This window comes from Ovis canadensis, chromosome 1 (assembly GCF_042477335.2).
Source record: "Ovis canadensis isolate MfBH-ARS-UI-01 breed Bighorn chromosome 1, ARS-UI_OviCan_v2, whole genome shotgun sequence".
Taxonomy (NCBI): Eukaryota; Metazoa; Chordata; class Mammalia; order Artiodactyla; family Bovidae; genus Ovis; species Ovis canadensis.
The window spans coordinates 199,986,840-200,010,137 of record NC_091245.1 but is presented as its reverse complement, the minus strand read 5'-3'; the positions used below and the strand labels follow the sequence as shown (position 1 = coordinate 200,010,137).

Sequence of the window (23,298 nt, the reverse complement as noted above, 5' to 3'; positions counted from 1 at the left end):
ATTCACTAATTCAGTATGCATGTACTGAGTGCCAACTTTGCGCCAGGCAACTTGCTAGGCACACCAGTACACGCCAGTGGAAAATACAGATTACATTTTGCTGTCATGAGCAATAGTTTGTTCCCAGGACTGTTACTTGCAGCGGAGCGGGGGCTCCGGACCACCAAGGTCGAGTATGTTTCTTCCTGTAGCGCTCTGGGTTTGGCACACGATGGGGGCGCAAATTCTGCACAGACTCATTCATGGCTTTGGTGCAGCAGAGAGTTAAATACACAGAGCCGGGAAGAGGCAATGTGACAGCGTTCTCGACCATGAGACCAGAATCTTGCAATGAGTCCAAGTGTACGTCTCTGTGTGGAGCAGAGCACGTCTACCCGAAGCGCCTGGCGTCGTGCCAAGCTGCGGGACCCACGCTCTCCTCTGCGCGCTCCAGTCTGCCCAGGAGGTGGCGGGGCGCCGAAGGGCCTAGCGCAGCCGCGGGTTGGCGGGCCGCGGGCCCGGCGCCGCTCCTCCTCGCCGCGGGCGGGGCTGCCCTCGGTGCCGCCCCGCGGCCTCAGCTCTTGGAAGCCCAGAGCGCGGGTGGCTAGCGAGCCGAGGCGGCGGGTGGAGCCGGAGCCGCGCGGCGGCGGCCAATCGCGCAGCGGCAGGGGAGGAGCCCCAAAGGGGGAAAAAAGAAAGTGCGGCGGAAAGTAAGAGGCTCATTGCGGGAAGACTGGCCGGATCGGGGTCTCCGGGGCTGGGCTTTGGCCAAGCGCACCGAAAGATTCGGTGCTGGGCGATCCTGCACTCATTCCCGCCGCCTTCACCACGTCCGCTCTTCCTCCCAAGAAAGGTGAGTCTGGTGCGGTGAGGAGGGCTTGTGGGATCACCGACCTACCGAATCTCAGGGTAGACGGATTCTGACAGATCTTCTCCTTCAATCCTGTTTTACAAAAGGGCAAACTGAGGCATAGAGCGCGGCAGCGGCTGGGAGAGGTCGCACAGCTAGTTAGTGCTGTGGTCGGGACTCGAACCCACTGTCCCGAGTCCCATCCTTGCTTTGTAAACATTTAAGTAACGCAGTTACGGGAGGGCTGCGCGTCGCTGCACCCTTCTCCCAGCTCTGAGGGATCTACCCTAGTATACCCCCGCCTTGATTTCTCCGGAGTGCTGCTGTGAACCATGAGGATAGATGGGGGCAGTGTATCCCAGCGTTGCCACTGGGTATCACGTCTCTTCCAGCTTGGACCTGTGACAGCCTGGGTAAAGGCTGCTTACAGCTTCTCTCCCTCTTTCCCGACCTGTTTTCTCAGAAACATGCCCCGCCGAGGGGGGTCTGTCAGACTCCTGGTGGGGTCAGTGGAGAGGCGAGGGATATCCCAGCACCAGTCACCCCGTTTGGTATCCTGGTCTCTTCAGCCATAGGGGAAGCGGGGCCAGTGGTACTGTGGGAAATACGATGCTTCTCATATAGGATTAGCTGACCGCACAGAACCATAGCCACTCTCACTGCTAAGTCCTGGGCAGGAGGGAGGCAGCTGAGTTGCACAGAAAAATCACAAACATAAAAGCAAACTTCTGCCGTTTCCTTTAAGAGTCAGTCCCCAGCCTGTCTTGCCTCCACCCCCTCGTTGTGAAATCCTGAAACACTGCTCTGCTCCGGAGATCTCAGGTTAGCTACCAGCTGAGGAGGAGTATTTACCTGGCTTTCTCTCCAGCTCTGCCACGTTTTAACTGTGTGAACTTGGGCAATCCAGTCTTTTTGATACTCAGTTTTGTTTTTGTTTTGTGTGTGCCTGTGTTTTTGGTCCAGCCATAAAATGGAGATTTTAGTGGTCACAAAGAGTCCTTAGGTCACTTGGGAGGATGAAACGGGGTAATTCAGACAGCATGGTTATCACAGTGCCTGACTTGGCACCCGGTCAATTTGACATTGATGGTAGCGATTGTAAATATTGTTACATGTTAACCTTGGAGACAGTGGGTTTTTTAGAGCTGATTTTTCAGACAGAGTGACTTTTTTTTTTTTTTTTTTTAATCTGGATGTTGTGGTGTTTCCTTCTTTGGAGTTTGAACAGCTCTTTTATAGTGTTTTCTGAATGCCCTCTACATGTGACTTTGATCGTAGATGCTTGACTTGGAATAGAAAATGTTTCTCAGTGATGCTGATTCCCTGCTAGTTTTTAGGTCAAACCTCAGTTCTGTGAAACTTTGATCTGAGGCTGCCTTTATTGGCAAAGAGGGTCTTGAATTTGATGAGAGGTAGACAGACAAGAGGAGAAGTTACAAGTTTCATCTATGTTGCAGACTATTCTAAGCCTTTTATTCCTGCGGTCTCAGGTCAGACTATACTTTTCAGCTAGTATAGGAAAACAAGAAGATTTACATGCATTTCTTTTGGATTATACAGTGGTGCTCCTAAATTCAGTCCCTCTGGACACAAACATCTAATGTAAACACAAACATCCACATATGCCCACCCTCTCTAGTTATCCTTTATTATTGGCATTATTGGTATTTTAAAATGAAGTAGTGTCCCTTATATACCCCCATCTGGAATGGTTGATTTTATTCTGATTGACTTCATACAGTTATATACTATTATCTCCTGGCTGTGCTATAAGTCCCTGAACTGAGCATCCAGTATTTAGTTGGCTGCCTGCTTCACGGTCCATTGCATATGGCTGTAGTACTGAAGTGTGCAGGGTGGGGGTGTGATACACCTGGAGGAAAGGACAGAGTTTGGTGGTACCGCTTAGGTAGCTCCCACACCAGGAATTTGCAGAGGATGGGAATGCTTGCTTCTGTCAGCCTGTTCCGTGTGCATGCATTGTGATGAGCTGGCCAGGATACATCTGAACGCGTGCCTGAGAGACCGGGGACTTGTAGGGAAAAGGAAAATGTTCAAAATAAGGTCAGAACAAGGGGATGGGAGATTGAAAGCTGACTCCTTTTAGTTCTGGTATTTCAAAGAAAGGTTATTCAGTAATACCTTTTCTCCTTATCTAGACTGTTTGTTACATATATATATATATATATGCCTTTACAATTTCTAGTGCATTCCATATGTATTATCTTCATTGCTACTTACAATAGCCTTGAGAGAAGGACATAATGGGTGTAGTAATAGTGGAAGGATAATATGATGATATGATAAAGTATGAAAATGGCCGGTTTTCCGATCAAATTCAAATTCGGTCTCTAATTCATATGTAGCTGGGTAATACTAAGCAGTTCATCTCACTGTTTAAAGTGGAAAAAATGCTTACCCCAAGGATTCATATAAAGAGTAAATTAAGTCAAATAATGTAAAATGAGTGTAGTGAGTAGGTGCTCATTAAATGATATCTCTTCTTAGCTGATCTCAGTTTATTGAGAAGAAAATTGAATGAGAGTCAGAGAAAGGAGAAGTTGTCAAGGGTCAGGTGGTTAGTAAATTTCAGTCTTAGAAATACAGTTCACATCTTCTGACTTCTAGTGGAAGGCCTTTCCCGTCACTTCCTGTCATCTCTCCAATGACATCATTAGCCATTTACTTCAGTTGTTAGGGTGACCTTACTTATTTGGTGACTTCAGGGTATCCATTTTGTCCTGAAGAGGACAGTTCTTTTCTGAGAGAACTATGCTCTGTAGAGGCTGGTGGGGCAGCTGTCGGGAGAAGAAGTTTCAGAGTGATGAATCTCTAGGGCAGCCTGTCTGTTCACATGTGTTTGATGCAGTACACCTTCAGTTCCTAGGCAGAAGAGTACCATGAGGACATAAAGTGCAGAGTTATGTCACAGCTTTCTTCCTGTTCTGGGTGGTTTCTTCTTTCTGCCATCCTCGTGCTAACACTCAGTCGTCTTAAGAAGACTGAGGAACAAATGCCATGAGTGACCACTGCATTTTTCTCTTCTTTTGTCCAATTCCAAGGATGGAAAGGGTGGGATATAGTGAACAGTGTGCAGAGGCAGCATTTATAGGAAAGACCACTGCCGGCTGGCGATGCTGATCACTGGTCTGGGGTTTCAGTCTTCCCGGTGGAAACTGATGGCTGCAGGCTTATGTAGGAAAACGAACAGATCTGTTTCTGGCCCAGACAGTGGGGCCATTTATCTGTTGAGACCCCCACAGGCCTTCAGGTTTCTTTGCTTTACAGCAAGCGGACCGGCTGGCAAATACATTTAGGGGAGAAACACTGTGCTTCTTGTTTTTGGCATCTGGAGGCATATGTTTGCTTTTGCCAAAAGGTAGGCGGTCAGCGTCATCTTACCTGGCATGGTTAGAAAAGCAGAAAGGAGCTGGAGAAAATCAGAGGAAGAAGCAGAAAAAAAGGTAAAGGTTATCTCTGACATACACACAGTTTCATTTGTTGCTCAACTTTGTCAGGCTTTTGCTGGTGACACAGATGTAGGATCTGGTGAGTCACTATTGCCTTGCCTGTGAAATATTAAAGAGAGCCACCTACTGTGCTCTCTACCCATTTTGGAAATTGTTCTGTGGGAGAAATAGAAACCCCAAAGAACAGGAAGGTTGCAGAACATTTAGTATCTGGTATTTGGGGGGATTAAATCAGGTTAGCTACTCATTTCCTCTGTTTCTATTGAAAGTGAGCATTCATGGCTTACATTGGCAAGGTTGTTAGGGGACCTCCTTCTGGTCTGACCATGTTCTGACTAGCCCTAGCAGCTGTGGCAGTGTGGAATCTTAGCGTCTGGAAGGTTCCTGAGGTGAGATATTATGCTCAGCACCTCATTCATGAGAGGTATTTACTATACATTAATTCCTTCTTCTGCCATCAGTTCTTTTAATTTATTAATCTGTTCAGTTGTGAAAATCAAAATGATTTTTGATTAAATCATTCAGTGATCTGTTTTTAGTGATCCCCATGAGGGTCGGATACGACTGGGCGACTTCACTTTCTCTTTTCACTTTCATGCACTGGAGAAGGAAGTGGCAACCCACTCCAGTGTTCTTGCCTGGAGAATCCCAGGGACAGGGTAGCCTGGTGGGCTGCCATCTGTGGGGTTGCACAGAGTAGGACACGACTGAAATGACTTAGCAGCAGCAGCATATGGCTTGTACTAAGTGGTTTAGCAGCATCATACCATTCAATCCTTATAGTCATCCTGTGTACTTTTGAGGCAACTGAGACTCAGAGAGGTTACATAGCTTTGTGTCATGTAGCACAAAGCAGGCACCACTGCTGAGATGCATCTTTGCCTTTCACTTTAGAGCTAGGAAAGACCTGAAATTCTGCAGCCTCTGAACTAGAACTGAGGACCTGAATTGAGACCCATGACCCACCCCTCCCCATTCTATCTTCTGATCCTGGCATTATCTTGCCTGTGCTGGGGGAAGCTGCATTACCTTTGGGCCTAAAGTGTGAAAGAGCTGGTCTAGTGAATCTTTAAGGCTCGTCTGCTGCAATACATTGTTATTTTTCTCTAAGATTCCTTTCAACTCTGAAATTCTATCACCACATCTCTTTGTAAAATTCAAGGCTAAAGATTGAAAGGGAAATGAAGAGAAAATGCCCTGATTGTTTTATGCCAAGAAACCTATTTTCTGGTTAAACAGAGGAGGGCAGAGGAAATCAGCATTCATCAGTGCATGTACTTCTGTCATTTCATTTAAGCATAAAATAACTCTCAGGTCTATATTATTGTCTGGCTTTTACAGATGAAAGAACTGAGGCTCTGAGAAACTTAGAGAATTGCCCACAGTTATCCAATTAGTGAGGATTAGAACCTGTGTGCCTGAGCACACAGCTCTTCGGTCAACTCTCCAGTGTTTATTAGACACTATACCATAAGACCTGAGGACTCACATAGCTAGATTTATCAATGTCTCCTCCTGTATGCTCACACCACACCACCTTAAACTACTATCTCCTTTCTCCTACTTTTCTTTCCAAACCTGCTACTCAAATTTTTCTTGATTTTTCCAAGTTTTGGAGATCCTTTAAAATGCTTATAACATTCTTTCTGTCTCTATGATAATTATGTTTTTTAAAAAATTTCTTTTTGTTACTGTTGGCCAGTAATTTGTCCCTTAGTATTCTTGTACAAGTCCCTGATGACTACCTAAACAACTGAGGGCATGTTACCCTGCCCATTCCTAGTGCGGGGTCCTGCACTCAAAATGTGCAGAGTTTAAGGAATGATGGGTTCATGCTATGTCATGTACTGTAGCATGGGCTTTCTAGTTTCTCATACTTTATCACATGTGTTCAGTCACTCAGTCATGTCTGACTCTTTGAGATCCCATGGACTGTAGCCTGCCAGGGTCCTCTGTCCATGGCATTTCCCAGGCAAGAAAACTGGAGTGGGTTGCCATTTCCTCCTCCAGGGGTTCTGCCCAACCCAGGGATTGAACCTGCGTCTCCTCCGTCTCCTGCATTGCAGGCAGATTCTTTACTGCTGAGCCACACCAGGGAAGCCCATACTTTATCATATCATTCATTATTGCAAAGCCTGTCTCTACAAACTAATAAAGTAACTTTATTATTATTATTTTTTAATTTTGTAGTCACAAAATCACACAAAGGATGAGGAGTCACAAATTTTAATAAGGTTGAATATCACTGGCTAAATCATGGAAAAAGACATTTTTATCCCAATAATACAGGGCATTTTGCTGCAAACACAGTGAACGATGACACTGAAGTTCATGCTTACATATATTGACAGCAAGGCCAGTGTCAGGTGACATAAATGAATTACCTGCGAGAAAGTAGGAAGTTTCCAGGGAAGTGGGCAGCTGCAGTGAACTTTGATCTTGATTTCCAAGAGTAGTGAAAAAGTCCAGCTCTTACTTGATATAATTGGATGACCTTTTTTGACTAGTTTATATGTAGGAGATGCCTGCGGTTTTTTCCTGTCCAGCATATAAGCCCTTATGATTACACAGGCTTCTTCTTTTCCCAATCAATGCTAAAAGCAACAGAAAAGAGAACCAGTCATTTTATAAACTCTGATAGCTGAAAATGTTCTTTTCATAGATAACACAGTCCCTTCTTTAAGCCAGTTATGGTCAGATGCTATGGTGACCTAAAATTATGGTTGTGTAAGATTGTGGGCTTTACCATCAGACCATCTTCCCTGGGTTTGACCTTGAACAGCTTATGTGGTCTGTCTCTACTTTATTCTTATCATCTGTGAAAGGGATAATAAACACATTTCATCTAGCTTTTGGTTGCTGTTAGTCAGATGCCAAAACATTTGTTAAGATCATGATATGTAGGAATTTTAACCTTTATTAGAATTAACAACTGCAATGATATTCACATGTATGCCCAAATTTATACTGTATTAGAAACTAGAAGGCCTAGGTTGAAATTAACAGTTTTTGGCCCTCAAAATGCTTGTTATTCTATACAATGCAGACAAATTTTTTTTTCTTTCTTACAATAATCTGATGTAACCAAAGTAAATGTTTTCAGCATTATTTAACATCCTGAGTTTGAGAGGCTGAATATTTGCGGAGGTCACACAGCCAGTGAATAGTGGAGCTGGGACTTGGACCCTAGCTTTCTAACTCCAAGGTTGTGTTTTTTCCCCCTTGATCATTCAGTCCACCAACCCTGGTACTGGTCAGTGGCTTTTCCTTCTCTGAGAGTCCATTTTCTCACCTCTAGAATGAGGAAGTTGGATGAGGTGCTCTCCAAGGCATGGTGTGCTATGAGTCTGTGCCTGTAGAGTTGTTGACTTAGAGGCACCATGGGAAGCTAAGAGTAGAACCGTACTCTTAGTCCCATGGAGGCATCCACACATATGTCATGGCATGAGGAATGTCATAAAATCCAGATACCTGGCAGCCTTCTTGACCTCAATGAGAATCACAAGTGAGCACAGGACTAGGAGGCAGATCCTAAAGACACCTTCTGTGTCCTTATGGATGCGGCTTTGCCACATTCTCACAACCTGCAACTGTTTTCCCCTTCTGGATCCAGGTTTTGGGGTGGGAGGAGTAAATAGACACTTGGATTAGGCATATTGACATTTATTGTTTGGTAAACGAAAAGAGATTATATATATTTATATATATATATAATATACATAAAGGAAGGAAGCTCTTCCTAAAGGAAGCTCTGTAGCACCATTGGTCACCATAGTAGTATGTGTTAGTTACTCAGTTGTGTCTGACTCTTGGTGACCCCATGAACTAGCCTGCCAGACTCCTCCGTCCATGGGATTTTCCAGACAAAAATACTGGAGTGGGTAGCCATTCCCTTCTACAGAGGATCTTCCCCACCTAGGGATCAAACCCTGGTCTCCTGCATTGCAGGCAGATTCTTTACCATCTGAACCACAGGGAAGTCCCTATTAACCACCATAATCTTCTATGAAGAAATAAAGGAATAAAATATGTAGCTTGAATTTGGATTGTTATATTATGAGTGCATATTTTCTGCTTTCTTCTTTTGAGCTAACTTAGTGCCCATTGAAGAACCTTGGCTGTCACTGAAATAGATATAGGATTTCATTCAGCTTATAGAAATGATGGACACTTGTGAGTGTAATACATACTAGAGAGCACTTTTCTGGAAGATTATACTTCCATTTTCCAATTTCAGTATAAGACAATGATAGGATTGGGCTCTGAATGGATAAAGTGAGAAAGAAAAGCTGCCTGGCTTTGAAGTCAGAGTTGAATTTGAATCCTAAATACTGATTGTTTAGCCTGCCCAGACTTAGTTTTGTCATCTGTGAAGTGGTAAAAAAGTCCGTTCTAGCCATCTCCTGGTTAGACAGACGTCTATATTTATATCTACACGTAAATATATATATATTTACTTATAGAGGTTAAAGTAAGATTAAATATATTAAGTCCATGGCTCTTAATATCTGGCTCCTAAAAGGCCTTCTTTATCTACTCCTCCCTCTTAACTCAGCACTACTGTTACTCCAAAACCTTTCCCCCATCTTTTTTAAAAGTCTGTATTGAATTTGCTGCAATATTGTTTCTGTTTTGTGTTTTGATTTTTTGGCCGGGAGACATGTGAGATTTTTAGCTCCCATACCAGGGATCAAAGCTGCACACCCTGGGTTGGAAAGTGAAGTCTTAATCAATGGATCACAAGGGAAGTCCCAGCCTCTCCCCTTTGATGAAACTCAGATAAAACCATGCTGAAGCTGAAGCTCCAATACTTTGGCCACGTGATGCGAAGAGCTCACTTATTGGAAAAGACCCTGATGTTGGGGAAGATTGAAGGTAGGAGGAGAAGGGGACAACAGAGGACGAGATGGTTGGATGGCATTACTGACTCAACGGACATGAGTTTGAGCAAACTCCGGGAGACAGTGAAGGACAGGAAAGCCTGGCGTACTGCAATCCATGGGGTCACAAAGAGTTGGACACAACTGAGCAACTGAACAACAAAAACAACAACAACGGATAAATAAAACCAGATAAAAAGTGGGAATATACCAAGTAGGCACTTCAGCTGGTCTGAGAAAATCTTTCCCAGTTTGGCCATCACTGGAGATAAATGCCTGGTAAACGCCAGGAAATAAATATGATAATTTACTTTAAAACATTTAGAAAGTTTTCAGATGGTTGAGGAATTAACCCAGTGATAAATTGTGGAGCGTGGACCATCTACATGGGAATCATCTGGATAGTTTGTTAAAGTAGCAGGTACCTAGGGCCTCTGTACTGAAGTCTGGGGATTGCTAGATTAAAATTTTCTATACTGAGAAGCAGTGTATTCTAAGAGTCCACAGTCATTTTACATAGGTTCAAATTCTAGCTCCATCTGTGTAATACAGGGCAAGTTATATAACTTCTCCATGTAAAATGAGATAAACAAAGTAGATTACTCATTGGGTTGTTATGAAAACTAAATAAGTTGATATCTAAAAAGTACCCATAAGACAGACCAGCATAAGTAACCACCCTTTATTTTCCTCAGTGTATAAGCCAGTCTTTAAGATACCTTGCAAGGCCTCCTATGATTTCCATTCTGTTTCCTCTCTGACTCAGGGTCCCAGATAACTACATGGCTAGCTCCTTCATCTCCTTGAAGCCTTTGCTCAGTATATGGTCAGTGAAGGAAATTTTGACTGTTTTATTTTTTATTTTTAAAATATTTATCTTATTTATTTATTTGGCTGCTCTGGGCCTTAGTTGCAGCACTCGAACTCATAGTTGTGTTGTGTGGGATCTAGTTCCCTGATCAGGGATTGAACCCAGGCCCCATGTATTGGGAGTCCTAGCCACTAGACCATTAGGGAAGTTCATTGACTGCTTTTATATCATTATAAAATTGCCCTTCATCCTGCTTCCTGTCCACACTCCTGGCATTCCTTACTTACCCTGCTCAACTTTTTCTTTAGTCCATAATAGTTATCACCTTGTTGGCTTCCACATGCTATTTAATATATTGTCTATTGTTTAGTGATTAGTTTACTTCCACTGGAGTAAAATCCATAAGGGGAGGGACCTTTATTTTTCTCACTGCTGTATCCTGGGTACCTAGCAAATAGCATCTGCCTAAATGAGGCAAATAGCATCATGAGTAAATGATGAATGAATAAATGTAAAGATGTTAGTATTATTTATCCACAAAGAGTAAAAAGAAATGGATGGAAACGGATAAGTAAATGAATTACAAACTCAGGTTCAATCTCCAAGGACACTTGGAGAAGGAAATGGCAACCTACTCCAGTATTCTTGCCTGAAAAGCCCCTTGGACAGAGAAGTCTAGCAGATAACAGTCCATGTGGTCGTAAAGAGTCGGCTATGACTGAGTGACTAAACAACAACAAAACGAATATAAAATAATGAAATAACCAGTTCATTATATATACATACACTTATACATAGATGCCTATGTATGTGTACATGTATATTAGGATACTGACTATATATTTAGAATATTGAAATTAAATTTATATGTGTGCAAAATATGTGCATATATATGTGTGTATATACATACATTTATAAATTATCCAAAATTGCCTTGGAAAGCAGATGTGATTGAGGTGATTCCTTGATGTTAGCATTACTATGAATAGTTTGAGAAAGATACCAAAGGAAATATATATACGTATATGTATATATGTGTGTTTATATATGTATACACATAAACAGATGACAAATAAGTAAACAGAAAAAATACAAATAATTTCAGGATAAGAAATAAGGGGGAAGAGGGACTGAAATGAAAATAATGACAACAACAACAATGTTGGAGGCTTTTGGGGAGGGGCAGTTTTAAGTTTCTACCCCTTAGTCAGGGGTAACATCTCTGAGAAAGTAGTGTTTGAGCTAGAAAAAAGACTGAGAAGGAGCCAGGATCATTCTGGTCATGGTTGAAGTGGCAGAGGTCTGGTGAGAGGGAAAGAAGGCCTGGGGAATGAGGTCCTAAGATAAGCAGGGACTAGATCAGAGTGGCCTTCGAAGCTGAGGTAAGGGGTTTGGATTGTATGCCAAGTGCAGCAGGAAGTTACTGAAAGGGCTAAGGTAGAATGATGACCAGGTTTGACATATTTAAAACCTCAAACAGAGAGTGAAGGAAAATGGAAGAATTTATTTCTAAGGTGAAGAAACAAATTGTTCTGATCTCATGTAGGTTCCTAGAACAAATGAGGATACAATTTAGTTTCATTGATGAGTCATTCATAGTCTTTCTTTCCCATTGTAATGTCCAGCAAAACAACAAAAGAAGCAAGTTAAATAGGCAAAACCAGTTTCCTTTTCTTTTTCTCAAACAGTATCATTATTTTTTCCAAATACACCAAGTAATCAATGGATATGTATGCACTGTTGCTCAATTCAATTCAGCTGGAAATTTTACAGTTCTTGTGTAGGTGTTTTATGTAATCAATCCCCCAAGACATTGGACCTGGAGCTCTTTCTTTATAAGATTTTAGGTACCATTTTCTGAAATCTGCTCTCCTAAAGGGTGAGCATGTAAAAGGAAAGTTTAATTCTACCTGAGCTCAATTTCTTCTTGCTAGTCTAAAAGTCTAAATGGCACCTAACTCTTCTCTCAAAAAGTAGAACTTCTCCATGAAGTCTTTACTGCTGTGCATAGGTAGGCTCATACATGCCTTCTGATAATGTAAACTTTACAAGTATTAACTTATCAAAGCCTCAGAGTAAGTTTAAGAGGTAGGTGCTATTATAATCACCATTTTACAGAAGAGAAAACAGGCCAAGGTTACAGAGTTAGTCAACTGTAGAGTCAAGTTTGAGCTTGGGCAAGCTTAACCATTGTTCCATATTGCTTGCCCTTGATTGTAAGAAGTGACCCGCAATAGTTTATTTATCTCTGTGTGTTCCATTTCACGGTGCTTCCTATGAAGGAATAGTTCAATAAATGTATTGAATCAGTGAACAAATGTGTGACCTTTTAAACTGTATTATTTTATTAGCATAGAGTAATAAACATGTGAGTTTTAGACTGCAAAAACTGGGCAGGGTAATGTACTTAATCTCTCTGAGATATGGTAAAATTACTTCACACCTCTAACCCTGTTGGCATAAGGATGTAGAACTTTTTTAGAATTAAATACTTTTATAAAGTGCTTAGCAGAGTATCTGCAACATAATTAGTACTTAGTTCACTTAAGCTTCTTTTATTATTTTTTGAACTAAAACAACCTCTCCAAACATACTTACACATACCATTTAGTTTTTCAGTTACACTAGTTTTATTAACGTCCTTTAAAAATCAAAGCCCCAAATCCAATCATATAATCAGTGTATAATTTTCTTCCAGGACCCATTCTGGTACCTTGCCCTCAGCAGGACACGTCAGTAGGTAGAAGGGCCAGTCATGGGGAACAAGATGGAGTAAAGGTTCTGTAGATCTCCCTTGATTCTATCCTCCAAGCATCCCCTCAGGCAGCATTTCTAATCCTGCCCATCTCCAGCCAAACCTGGCTTGATGTAAAATTATTTTATCTTCCAGTGATGGCCCCAGAGCATTCTGGGTGACTAAGGAAAAACAGCCAAAGACTCAAATTTTTGCCCCAGATAACACTTAATGAGGCTAATTTATACAACTTGCCAGGCTTTTAGGACCTCTTGGTAATCATTATCACTAATATTGATCCAATGCTTCTTGTGTGCCAGGAGCTGTGCTGAGTGCTTTATTTCTATGATCTCGTTCAATCCTTTCTCAAACGCATGTGAGTTTTAAATTTTAATTGTGAACTACCGGAAAAAAATTTTAAAGTGCCACAGTTGCCTCCTTGTGTGTATTGGGAGCTGTGATGATAAAAAACAAATATTTCTTACTAATGTTTTTTTGCCACATTTTTCTTCCAAGGCTAACTGAGCAGGGTTGTAACACCTTTAGAGTCTCCTGGGACCTTCCCTGCAGTGAAGAGGTGTTTGGCAGAGAAATGAGGCAACGGTTGTGAGGGAAGGCGAGAAGCTTCATTCCAGTTGACAGTTTATTTCTCCCTGGAAGAAGCTGGCAACAATGAACTCCGTCCTATTTTGTTGGCTGCCTTTACTTGCTTCTTGGTAGGAAACCAATGTGGTTCTGATTTATAATGACTTCCTTTTCTGCTTTCTTTATGAGATATTTTAAAGGGTGTGATTTTTTATGGTCCCACTTCTCCCAAATCTGATGATTTCCTTGGAGCAAAGGTACACAAACACTAGAGAAGAGCACCTGAATCATGGTTGATACTCATTACATATTTGTTGAATAAATGCATGGCAAAATCAAAACAAAAAGTCCTTTTTTTTTTCTGAGAATGGCTGCCACTATGGGATTTTTAAATGATGAAATCTCAATAGCTTTTATATTTTTTTAAAAGTAATTTCAAAAGAAGATTATTCTAAAATATGTAACACTTAATATTGGTGATTCAGGACAGTTTATTGGATGGACTGTAATTCCTTTAGAATTTATTGAGGTGAGATCATTTACCTGTATACTAAATGGCCTCAAACTGGTATCCTTGAAATTTGTGTAATCTGATTTTCATACATTTTCTCTTTCATTGTCTGCTATTATTTCTTGCTTTTAACATGTTTTACTCTACCAGTTTTCTCGCTATGCTCTGTACAGTTAGCTCTTCCTGCTTTTCTATAGGTTAAGGAGCCAACTAATGAGTTTTACTAGAACCGTGTATAAGATAAGAATAAATAGTGTTGGATTCAGACTGGAGAGGCTCTTCTTTAAGGGAAAAGAATGGCAAGGTAAGGTAGCTTAGAAATAATCTCCATATAAGTGAGAGAATGCCATACCCAGTAGAATTAGTTCTTCTTGCCCATGTTATTAAAAAGGGATTGGTGGTATGGAGAATTCATTTACTCCTTTGAATACCAAGCAGTTTTTGAGATCCTTCTGTAGTTAAAACCCTGATGAAATTTGGAGATTCAATTGCAACTACATAAGCACAACTCCAGAAGAAGAAGAATTTATAGATCATTATGAAAGAAAGATGCACCAGAGGTTGTATTGATAATATAACTTGTATAATAGTTTAGCCTAAGAGTCTATAATGTAACTTTTAAAATATATGTGGCAAAATATTTTGATGTTTTGAAGGAAGAAGCAGCTGTGTCACTCAGGAAGGGGTTTATGAGAAGTGGTATTTGAAGTGAATCTTGAAGTGATGGACAGGCAGGTTTTGGACACAGAGAGATTGGTGAGGAGGAATGATGAATGACGTATGCATTAGGGACTGACCAGGGAAGCAGAAATGATATGGATGAATGGTATGGACTGTGGATTTGTCATAAGGATTAGCCTCACAATGGTGGGAGAAGCAGGGCAAATAAAGGCCCCAAAGAAGATGGTTGGGGGATCACTAGGAATGCTGAGAAGGAACCAGCAAAGAAATCCGTTGCCTCTGCCTGTGATAGGCAGGCAGTCAGGAAGAAATGCTGTGAAATGGAAAAAAGCCACCTGGAGCCTGTGGGAAAAACTGCACCTCACCCCTTAACTATCTTGCTGCGTATCTAACTATATCCTGTGAGTGTCCTGCAAACGGACCTGATACTCTTCTCCACGGAGCTTCATAAATACCTGGCCTTGGGCGGAAGAAATTGAAGGAGGGATCTGGCAGGAGCTGAGGGAGCAGTGGACCTATCTGCAGCGCCCACCTAGGAGGTGATAGGAGGTGAGCCACCAGATCAGCAGTAACGTGCGTTGGACGCAGTAGTACCCAGGTACCTAGACAGATCCTCCCAAAGCAACTTCTGCTGCTTTATTTCTCCCCTGAAAATCCCACGCACATTTCCTTTTGGCTGCAAAGAGTCGGACACGACTGAGCGACTGAACTGAACTGAACTGAACTCACAACCATACAGAGAGGATGATTTTGGAAAACTTAATTCCAGTTGAACTAATCTTATGAAATTAAAAACCACAAATGATACTACAGATAAAGGAAACATGATGAAAACATAAAGCAGAGGAGGGAATCGGGTGCCTTACTGGTCGGAGCCCAGTTTGACCAGGAGGTGGGTATATGCCCATTGGGGTCCCTGGAGATTGGACTTAAAACAGGTGAGTAGAGGCTATGTTTTGAGGACTTTACATACTCAGTTGAGGAATTTGTGTTTAATCCTATGAGGCAGGGGGAAGCACTGAATATTCTTGAGTAAGAGAGGGAAATAATCAGACCTGTGTTTTAGATTGGTCTGGCAATTAGTGTCAAAGCATTGGACCTTAGAAAGGGAATAGGTGGGGCAATGGGTGATCATTCTATTATAATAATCCAAGCAAGAAAATTTACATTTCCAGAGCTCTCTTCTGTTCTCACCGAAGGAGGTGACTCAGAGTCATCATAAGAGGTTGCTCAGGACCATCCTGAGAATAAAAAGTCTTTGTGTACATTGCAAGCCAAGCCGGTTTGATCTATGGCTAATATTGTCAACTATAATGTCCTTGTGGCATACAAGATAACTGTCCTTTAAAACTCCCTAATGCTTCTGCTGTGGTGTGTGAAGAACAAGAGAACGTGTGTATGTAGTTGGAAATGAAATGAGCTTATGCAACCGCATCAGTATCATTTTGAGAGGAAGATGCTATGATTTATTTATTTTCACTCAGTAAAATAATGCTTTTCGGTTTTACTGAGTGGTGATAGGAGTGTTCCCATATGTCGGTCCAGTGCCTAACAATTTGCAAACCACTTACATGTCCATTATCTCATTTGATTTGACAACAACTCTGCAAGGTCAATTTGGTCTGAATTAGTATAAGTGAGAAAACCGAAGCTCAGAGGTGGCGATGACCATCAAGTGACCTCTTAGCCCTTGATGATTCAAGAACACTCACTGCAGTTCCATAGATTCAATGGACACCTTTCTGTCGCTCATCCTTTCATTTCACTCTGTGCACCACTGCCTGCTAATCTTCTTGGGACACATCTCTGGTTTGACTCCGTTTCTGTTCTAAATCTGTCCATAGGTTTTGCACTTCATTGCCTTCAAGGTCTGTCTCCATCTGGAAAGCAGGCTCCTTGTAACCCAGGTGTTACCGTTCCAGCTGTCTGACACCTCACCCTCCTGCAGGATTTTTACTGTCTTCCCCTCAAAGCACAGAACACCAAACATAGGGCAAAGAGGAAAGCCTCCTTTACAAAAATATATCTGAGCAGGTACCTTAGCATCCTGAGGAGGTGCACACAATCTGCACTAGGCCATTCCATAAATCTTCCCTAACAGTGGTTCCAAGCACATATTCCTGCGTGTTTAACAATCATATCTCCTGGCTTTTTACTTGTCAAAACACAGCAGAACTCAGTCACTTACCTTGACATTTAAAACACACACTTACACTCAGTACTGTATGACTGAGATTTCAACAGAGAACAGCAAGTGCCTACAAAAGCTATAACCTCCATTCAGTGCACCTCTGCCGTGGTTTGTTCTCCTTGAGGGGTCCCTATGGCATAGCAAGTTAGGATGACAACTTCAGGTCCTATACCTCAGGTCATCTAGGGTTGCTGCTGTTATTAATGCATGGCACAAGGGAGCAGGAGGAGGTGTATAGAAATCAAGCTTCAAGGAATACTTGCGGGAGTTCTCTGAGGAAACTGAACTGTAGAGTCAGAGAAACTAAACCTCTGACTTTGCAAATAGGCTGGAAAAGGATATCCCTGGTTTAGAGTCGGTCAAACCTGTCTATACCTGGCCTTCCAAGTTCTAGTCCAGTGTACTTTCTGCTCTAATATACGGCTTCTCCTACTTTGGTTCTCCCACCTGAGCATTGCCCTCATTTCTTTCTACCCAACAGGTGGGTTTTCTGCTTCCTGAATTTGCTACAGTATGTAGGGGAACATTTAGGAGAATTGAAAGCTAGACTCCTAGTAATGAGAAAAAATAATTATAGCTAAGGAATTGGAATGCTTACTGTGTGTTGGGTGCCTTATAAAATTATCTCACGTGATCCTCATACCTCTAATGCCATGAGTTGTCTCACTCACCCCGCCCACAAATAAGGAGACTCAGCCTGGCTAAGAATCTTACACAGCCATTGGGGATTGGAGGCCTGGTCTCTGGGATTCCAAAGCCCATGCTGAAGCCAGATGCTTTGTCCCACTGTGATGCAGTGTCCCCTCTATCCTGGGACCTCATCACATTGCTTACGCACACATGAGCATCTTGTAAATGATGTTTAATTGCAACACTGATCAGTCTGACAATTTCCTAGATATCCAGCTTGGGTGAGCTAGTTCATTGGTCATTTCTGGCCTCTTATTGCTTTCCATTCTCCTTTTTCAATTTCTTTTCAAGTCCAGGTAGCATAGAAGGTGCCTTAATGAGTTGATGCCACTTCTTCCTGTTTTAATGGCATTTTCATTTCCTCAGTATGCTTTTCTCACTTTGAGGTTTGGAGAGGTGAGTAGAGGAATAAGAACTTTCCAAAAGCCCTAGTCCCCCACCTTTGGGAGCTCTGTGGAGACTTGAAAATGATGCCTTCAGATACTGGAACTACTGGGTTAAATGTCCAAAGGTTTCTGTGGAAGAGAGAGTCATGTTCCTGACATGGCTCCAGAGACCTCAACCAGGACAGGTAGGCAGAAATTGCAGGGGATCAGAGTCTTGCTTGACATAACGAGATGCGTGTACCATTCAGGTCACATGAAAAGTGAACTGGTAATGATTTCACCATCCCTAGAGATATTTAACCGTCACCCCCCCACCCCCACATCCACTTGGCAAGGATATTACAGGGAGAATTGAATATCGGAAAAAGAAGTTTGAATTGAAATGACTTTTGAGGGCCTTTCCGGCTTTGAGATTCTGTCTTGAATTCACTTAGAAACTTTATCTTGGGAATAAAGGTTTGTCCTTGTTATAATGAACACCATCTAGTGATATCGCCCCCTCCCTCCCCACTGTGTTTCCCCCGTCTGAACAACTACTCGATTTAAGAAGGGGACTCAGGATGAGGAAGGATGTGGTTTCCTCCCGCTTGGCAGCACTTCGTGTCAGAATGGAAGCTTGTGTCTGTGCCTGGCACGGATCCGTGGGGCCCTCTTACCAGCCCGGTCGTGTCTGTGACCAGAACACGTGGGAGGTGCACTTCCGTGTAGAAAAATCTCCCCCTGGCAGCCAGCTCTGGATTTTTGCTTTTCAATTACTAATGAATGCAGTCTTGCCTAGGGCAGACCTCTTGGAAGAACTGAGACACACCTTGAAACAAGTCTGAATCAGATCAGACAAGCTTCCCCTGCAAAAGAATCCCTCTGCAGTTGGCAGCATGTGAGAAAGCGTCTTTGAGAGCCTTTTCTTCTTGCCATTTCAAAGGATAGCCGCTTGCAGCTCAGGATGACAGGAGTGCAAGGTTCCTGTACCCACCCCCATTTTCTTTTATTTTAATTTTTTTAATTGGCTTACTACTAATCTGAAAGTTGTGCTGTTCAGAATTGATAATTGATTTAATATCAGAATTGAGATAGTATCTCCGTTCTTGAAAGAAGGAGTGTTAGAATGATAGAAAGTGTCCAGGAGTTGATTAACAGATTAAATTTGAAAGAATAGGAAGAGAGTTACCAAAACTGACAGTGGGTCATTCAGATGGGTACTGCGTGTCCCTAAAAATGGACAATGCTTTTCAATTAAATGAGATGATCTTTTCCCCTCAGGACTTAAAAAGAGTTTACCAATGTCCAAACCAGTTCAGCTTTTTTTTTTCCTCAAAGAAATGCTATGTAGCTAAGTATGCTTTGAGCTTCCCTGGTGGCTCAGATGGTAAAGAATACACCTGCAATGCAGGAAACCCAAGTTCAATTCCTAGGTCAGGAGGATCCCCTGGAGAAGGGCATGGCTACCCACTCCAGTGTTCTTGCCTGGAGAATTCCATGGACAGAGGAGCCTGGCAAGCTACAGTCCATTGGGTCACAAAGAGTCGGACACAGCTTAGAGAATAACACTGTTTTCAAGTATGCTTTGCTGAAATCTATTCTGATTGGGTATCTCAAACTATGAAGTCATATCCCTTAAAAGGAGGCTTCAGGAACTCACAGCTGTCTGGTCAGGCCAACCCCACTGTTCTTAGGAAATAAACACGTTGAAAACATCATAGCTCCAAGAGTATCTTGGGATCTGTTCCAACACTGCCTGAGGGTAGCTTGGCCAAGATTCATACATATACAATACATCTTTACAAAGTTGTGGGCCAAAAACACAACTTCAGTTCCCCTGGCAGCAGGCTCATGGCTCCTGGGCCCAAGTAGCTGTCGTCCTTTGACATAGGACAACTGCTTGACTAGAAATGACACTTTGCTGGGATATAAATGGGATATTATTTTATGGGATGGTTATGTTTCTTAGTAGTTTTTCAGAGTTGGAAGGCAGCATGGCTTCAACAGAGAAAAGCTTGAACTGTGAATCAAAAGCATTTTGATTTTTTTTCACATTTCACAAGTGAACTATTGACCCCAGGAAGGTCACCTCTCCTTTCTGGGCTTCTGTTTCCTGAATAGTATCCCAAATAAAATTATTTGACTTCCAAGGCCCTTTCTAACTTTCTAGAGGTCACCTTGATAAGAAGATAGATAAGGAGGGGGGTAATTAAAAAAAGAAACAATTAAGAATAAGGTAAGGCATGGAAGGAAATGTCAGCCCACTCCAGTGTTCTTGCTTGGAGAATCCCAGGGACGGGGGAGCTTGGTGGGCTGCCGTCTATGGGGTCACACAGAGTCGGACACGACTGAAGTGACTTAGCAGCAGCAGCAGCAGCAGCAGCAAGGCTTAGGAAAATCTGTCTATTTGAAATAGAGGAACTCTTTGTTGCAACAAGCATTTACTGCAAATACATGAAACTTCATCTGTACAAGTATTGGATAATACAGGATATTCTGATTTCCCCTTTGCTAAGACCTGACTAGAAATATGAATCATAGCCACAGGAAAGCTTAGAAATCATCAAGTTTAAGTCATTTGCTTTACATGTAAATAACCCCAAGGCCCTTATCCAGAGTTACAGGGAGACCTGAACTATTGCCTTCTTGGGCAATGCCCTTTCAAATGCATTGCCTATTCAGTTTATTTAGCAATGATGAGTCTTTAGAAAAAGAATCAGGCCAAATTCTCAAAGTTGATTTCTTCCAAACAATAGTTTGGTGACTGGAAGAACATGCTGACAAGGAGATTTGATTTATGTGTATGACTTATTTCTCCCATGATAAACATCTTGTACCTAAGTTCCCTTTATACAACTCTCTTCTGGCCGACATATAACACCTTTCTTTCTCTTAGGTTTAGAAGTCTCTTTTCCTTGGAAAACTACGCCTTATAACTCATCTTTGATTCCTTATGAGGGCCATTCACCTTGACAATTCTGATTATAGTGTTTCTTAAGGTAGAACCTCAGCTCTCTGAAAACACTCAATTTTTTCTAGGATGTGGAACATTATGAAAAGTTAAGTTTTCAAATCCTAATTACCAATTTTTTAATCATGAAATAGCCACAAACATGGGATAAGATTTAATTTATCCTGGATTACTTTGGTCACCTGATGCAAAGAGTGACTCTTTGGAAAAGACTCTGATGTTGGGAAAGATTGAAGGTAAATGGAGAAGGGAGTGGCAGAGGATGAGATGGTTAGACAGCATCCCTGACTCAGTGGACATGTGTGAGAGTGTGCTTAGTCACTCAGTCATATCCAACTCTTTGAGACCCCATGGACAGTAGCCTACCAGGCTCCTTTGTCCATGGGGATTCTCCAGACACGAATACTGGAGTGGGTTTGAGCAAACTCTGGGAGATAGTGAAGGACAGGGAAGCCTGCCTTGCTGCAGTCCATGGGGTTGCAAAGAGTTGAACACAACTTAGCAACCGAACACACACACATTCTGGGTTATAGATCTGATTATTTAACAACAAGCTGACCTTGGATCAGTCATGTTATCTTTGAATTTTTGTTTTTCTGCCTGTCACATGAGGTGGTTGTCCCAAGGTCTTCCACAGGTCTTCTAGGATTAATGATCTTATAACTTTTAATATTAATAGTATGTTTTTCTAAAGTGTATTCCATACGACATAGCTAGCTGTCTTATAATGAGTATCCTGAGAAATTACACTTCTAATTAATAAGTCAAAGCCATCATTTGAGCATCAGTTATTTTTTACCATGCATAATGATGTCCCCAGCACCTACTGAAATATTTAAGGCTCTAACACTATGTGGCCTCAGACTTTTACAACACTGTTTTTTATATTTCTTTTTGCTTTTTAGTTCTCTTGTTTGCATTTTTTTATAATCTTTTGACAATTTAACGGTCACATTTTGAAGGAAACCTGTATTTATTTTGGCTGCACCTTCTGGCTTGCAGGATTTCAGTTCCCTAGCCAGGGATTGAACATGCACTCCCTCAGTAGTGAAAGGTCGGAGTCTTAACCAGGACGGCCAGGGAATTCCTCCTTTGGTTTTAGTGCTTCAAGTTTCCCACTGCTATTAACATGCCTACTTATAAAAAGATTTGCCTTCCATCCAAATTTACTACTCTTCTGTACTCTGGCCTAAAGACTCAGATAACCAAGTTGTTAGAGTGAAGATAAGAGGAATGTACTATAAGCAAATTGACTGATTTTTTTTGGTTGATGCAGAACTGTTTTGGGTTGCTGTCTAGAGCACCATTACTGGCTCTGGAGTGTTTACTTGGTGGCTGACACTGTGTAGTAACTGAGTTACCAACTGTTGAGGTATAACTATATGCCTTTGATCCTGTGTGTTTTACTTTCCTCCTCTTTTAGAGGTTATGTTTCTTAGCCAGTGGAATAATTTAAGATTTTTACTGTGATCTTCTGAGTAGATGCTAGGGATCTTATGGACTTTTTTTTTTTTTTAATTAATACTAAAATCACCATAAGCCTAAGTATGGTATGAGAAGAGCAAATTTTTAAAAAGTAATCAAAATGTCATCAATAGGAAAATGGTTAAATAACCCATGGTATATAACTGGTTAATAGAATTGTATTTAGCTATTAAAAGGAATAAAGTATAATTTTATAAACTGGTGTGGAAAAAAGGAATGATATATTGTGAAATAAAAAAGAAATTTGTGGACCCACAAGATTTTATTTCTATAAAAAAAGAAAATAGTTATGTATGAAAAAATGGAAAAACCTGAATCTAAGAGTTACAAATGAATATGTTGGCAGTGGATTTAATTAAGGCTGAAAAGAAAAGAGAAGGGGACATAATGTTTTTCTTCCTATCCAACATAATTTTTTAAAAGGTTATAATGAAAGTTATGACCTACCTAGACAGCATATTAAAAAGCAGAGACATTACTTTGCCAACAAAGGTCCATCTAGTCAAGGCTATGGTTTTTCCAGTGGTCATGTATGGATGTGAGAGTTGGACTATAAAGAAAGCTGAGCACAGAAGAATTGATGCTTTTGAACTGTGGTGTTGGAGAAGACTCTTGAGAGTCCCTTGGACTGCAAGGAGATCCAACCAGTCCATCCTAAAGGAGATCCGTCCTGGGTGTTCATTGGAAGGACTGATGTTGAAGCTGAAACTCCAATACTTTGGCCACCTGATGCAAAGAGCTGACTCATTTGAAAAGACTCTGATGCTGGGAAAGATTGAGGGCAGGAGGAGAAGGGGACAACAGAGGATGAGATGGTTGGATGGCATCACTGACTCAGTGGGCACGGGTTTGGGTGGACTCCGGGAGTTGGTGATGGACAGGGAGGCCTGGCGTGCTGCGGTTCATGGAGTCTTAAAGAGTTGGATACGACTGAGTGACAGAACTGAACTGAACCGAATAAGGACTTCCCTGGTGGCTCAGACAGTAAAAGCATCTGCCTACAATGCAGGAGACCTGAGTTTGATCCCTGGGTCAGGAAGATCCCCTGGAGAAGGAAATGGCAACCCACTCCAGTACTTTTGCATGGAAAATCCC

At 41.7% G+C, this 23,298-nt stretch overlaps 1 protein-coding gene across 2 annotated transcripts in view; it reads left to right on the top strand.

Annotated features, from left to right (window-relative positions):
- Nucleotides 1–570: 570 nt before the first annotated feature.
- IL1RAP (interleukin 1 receptor accessory protein) overlaps nt 571–23,298 on the top strand; it is a 162,151-nt gene continuing 139,423 nt past the window's right edge. For both annotated transcript variants that reach the window (XM_069557732.1, XM_069557741.1), the window contains exon 1: nt 571–832. The gene's annotated coding sequence lies outside the window, so the exon portion shown is untranslated. The remainder of the gene's footprint in view (nt 833–23,298) is intronic.